General features: G+C 34.5%; 1 non-coding gene across 1 annotated transcript; it reads left to right on the top strand.

Moving 5' to 3' along the window:
- The first annotated feature begins 239 nt into the window (after positions 1–239).
- LOC117198490 (U6 spliceosomal RNA) lies at positions 240–346 on the top strand. The gene has a single exon (XR_004479691.1). It is a non-coding gene; the product is annotated as a U6 spliceosomal RNA (small nuclear RNA).
- Positions 347–4,162: the final 3,816 nt, after the last annotated feature.

Below are 4,162 nucleotides of genomic sequence, written 5' to 3'. Positions count from 1 at the left end.
CTACTTAGAGATGTGTAAAAATGAAAATATAACATGTCAAAACTTACATGATACAGCAAAAGTTATGTGAAGGTGGAAATTTATAGCTATAACAAGAAAGAACTCAAATCAACAACCTAACTCTACAACTTAAGGAATGAGAAAAAGAAGAACAAACTAAACCCAAAGCTAACAGAAGGAAGAAAATAACAAATATTAGAGTAGAGGTAGATAAAATAGAATGTAGAAAAACATCAGAGGGGCTCAGTTTGGCAGCATATATACTAAAATTGGAACGATACATAGAAGATTAGCATGGCCCCTGCACGAGGATGACACGCAAATTCGTGAAGCGTTCCATATTTTTGAAATTAGAACACTTCCTAACACCATATACAAAAATAAACTAAAAATGGATTAAAGACCTAAATGTAAGGCCAGACACTATAAAACTCTTAGAGAAAAACATAGGCAGAACACTCTGACATAAGTCACAGCAAGATCCTTTTTGACCCACCTCCTAGAGAAAGGGAAATAAAAACAAAAATAAACAAATGGAATCTAATGAAACTTAAAAGCTTTTGCACAGCAAAGGAAACCATAAACAAGACGAAAAGACAACCCTCAGAATGGGAGAAAATATTTGCAAACGAAGCAACTGACAAAGGATTGATCTCCAAAATACACAAGCACCTCATGAAGCTCAATATCAAAAAAAACAAACACCCCAACCCAAAAATGGGCAGAAGACCTAAATAGACATTTCTCCAAAGAAGATATACAGATTGCCAACAAACACATGAAAAGATGCTCAACATGACTAATCATTAGAGAAATGCAAATCAAAACTACAATGAGGTATCACCTCACACTGGTCAGAATGGCCATCATCAAAAAATCTACAAACAATAAATGATGGAAAGGGTGTGGAGAAAAGAGAACCCTCTTGCACTGTTGGGAGGAATGTAAATTGATACAGCCACTATGTAGAACAGTATGGAGGTTCCTTAAAAAACTAAAAACAGAACTACCATATGACCCAGCAATCCCACTACTGGGCATATACCCTGAGAAAACCGTAATTCAAAAAGAGTCATGTACCACAATGTTCATTGCAGCTCTATTTACAATAGTCAGGACATGGAAGCAACCTAAGTGTCCATTGACAGACGAATGGATAAAGAAAATGGGGCACATATATGCAATGGAATATTACTCAGCCATAAAAAGAAATGAAACTGAGTTATTTGTAGTGAGGTGGATGGACCTAGAGTCTGTCATACAGAGTGAAGTCAGAAAGAGAAAAACAAATACCGTATGCTCACATATATATGGAATCTAAAAATAAAAAAAATGGTTCTGATGAACCCAGGGGCAGGACAGGAGTAAAGATGCAGACGTAGAGAATGGACTTGAGGACACAGGGAGGGGGAAGGGTAAGCTGGGACAAAGTGAGACAGTGGCGTGGACATATATGCACTACCAAATGTAAAATAGATAGCTAGTGGGAAGCAACCACATAGCACAGGGAGATCAACTCGGTGCTTTGTGACCACCTAGAGGGGTGGAATAGGGAGGGTAGGAGGGATACACAAGGTGGGGGGATATGGGGATATATGTACACATATAACTGATTCACTTTGTTATACAGCAGAAACTAACACAACATTGTAAAGCAATTATACTCCAATAAAGATGTTTTTATAAATAAGAAAAACAATAGAGAAAAATCAGTGAAACCAAAAGTTGGTTCTTTGAAAAGATCAACAAAATTGACAAACCTTTAGCTAGATGGACTAAGAGAAAAAGAGAGAAGACTCAAAGGACTAAAATAAGAAATGGAAGTGGGGACATTCCTACTGATCCCACAGAAATAAAAAGGGCTATAAGAGAGTACCATAAACAATTGTTTGCCAACACATTTGATAACTTAGATGAAATGAACAAATTTCTAGAAACAGAAAACCTACCAAGACTAAATCTGAGACTAAGAAATAGACAATCTGAGTAGACTTATATTTAGTAATGAGATTGAATCAGCACTAAAAAAAAAAAAATCTCCCAACCAAAAAAAGCCCTGGACCTGATGGCTTCACTTGTGAATGCTACCAAAACATTAAAATAAACAACTAATACCAATCCTTCTCAAATTTTTCCAAAAAATTACAGAGGAAGGAATACTTCCTAACTCATTCTTATGAGGCCAGCATAACCCTCATACCAAAGCCAGACAAAGACAATAGAAGAAAATAAAACTACAGACCAATATCCCTAATGAATATTGATGCAAAAATTCTCAATAAAATACTAGCAAACAAATTTCAGCAGCATATTAGGAGTATTATAATCCCATCATGACTGAGTGGGATTTATTCCTTGAATTTAAGGATCGTTCAACATATGAAAATCAATCAATGTAATATACTACATCAACAAAACGAGGGGAAAACCCTACATGATCATTCAACTGATGCAGAAAAGTCATTTGACAAAACTTAACACCCTTTCGTGATAAAAACATTTAAGAAAATAGGAATAGAAAAAACTACCTCCACATAATAAAAGTCATATATGAAAAACCCACAGCAAACATAATGCTCAATGGTGAAAGACTGAAAGCTTTTCCTCTAAGATCAGGAGCAAGGCAAGGATGCCTGATTTCACCACTTCTATTCAACATAGTACTGAAAGTTATAGCCAGAGCAATTAGGCAAGAAATGAAAATAAATAAAAGGCATTCAAGCTGGAAAGGAAGAAGTAAAATTATCTGTTTGCAGATGATATAATCTTATACACAGAAAATTCTAAAGACTCCACACACAAAAAAAGCTGTTAGTACTAATAAATGAATTCAGCAAAGTAGCAGAATACAAAGTCAACACACAAAAATTGGTTGCATTTCTATACACAAACAATGAACAATCTGCAAAGTAAATTACAAAAATAATTGCATTTACAGTAGCATTAAAAAGAATAAAATACTTACAAATTAACTAGGAAGGTGAAAAACTTGTACAATGAAAACTACAAAATATTGCTGAAAGAAATTTTTTAAAAACATAAATAAGTGGAAACACATCTCATGCTCATGAACTGCAAGAGTTTAAATGTTAAAATGTCAATATTACCCAAAGTAAGCTACAGATTCACTGCAATCCCTATTGAAATCCTAATGACTTTTTTTTTCAAAAATAGAAAAACCCATCCTAAAATTGATATGGACTCTCAAGGAACCTTGAATAGCCAAAATAATCCTGAAAAAGGACAAAACTGAAGGACTCACATTTCCTGATTTCAAACCTTACTACAAAATCAACTTTACTTCAATTAAAAAAAAACTTACTATGAAGCTACAGTAATCAAAACAGTGTGATATTGGCATAAAGACAGACATATAGACCAGTGGAATAGAATACAGCACAGAAATAAACTCTTGCATCTACAGTCAAATGATGTTTGACAGGGGGACCAAGATCATTCAGTGGGGGAAGGGCAGTCTTTTCAACAAATGGTGCTGGGAAAATTGGATATCCACGTGCAAAAGAATGAAATTGGACCCTTACCTAAGACCATATACAAAAATTAACTCAAAATGGATCAAGGACCTAAATGTAAGTTCTAAAACAAACTACTGGAATAAAACATAGACAAAAGTTTGGCAACACTGGTAATGATTTCTTGCATATGACATCAAAAGTGTGGATAACAAATGAAACAATAGACCAATGGGATTCATGAAAACAAAACAATTTTGTGCATCAAAAGACACTATCCACAGAATAAAAAAGACAACCCACAGAATGGGAGAAAATATTTGCAAATCATATATTTGATAAGGGATTAATATCCAGAATATAGAGAGAACTACTAAAACTCAACAGCAACAACAAGAAAAAACCCAATTCAAAAATGGGCAAAGGACTTAAATAGATATTTCTTCAAAGAAGATATACCAATGGCCAATAAACACATGAAAAGATGCTCAAAGTCACTAATCATTAGGAGAATGCAAATCAAAACTACAATGAAATACCACCTCACACTCATTAGGATGACTACCATTAAAATATAGAAAACAACAAATATTGGTGAGGGAGTGGAGAATTGGAACCCTTGTACACTGTTGGTGGGAGTGTAAAATGGTGCAGCCATTATGGAAAACAGTGTGGAGGTCCCTCAAAAA

The sequence above is a fragment of the Orcinus orca genome, chromosome 21 (assembly GCF_937001465.1).
Source record: "Orcinus orca chromosome 21, mOrcOrc1.1, whole genome shotgun sequence".
Lineage (NCBI taxonomy): Eukaryota > Metazoa > Chordata > Mammalia > Artiodactyla > Delphinidae > Orcinus > Orcinus orca.
Note: the sequence above shows the minus strand (reverse complement) of the source record. Positions and strands in the feature narration are given on the sequence as shown.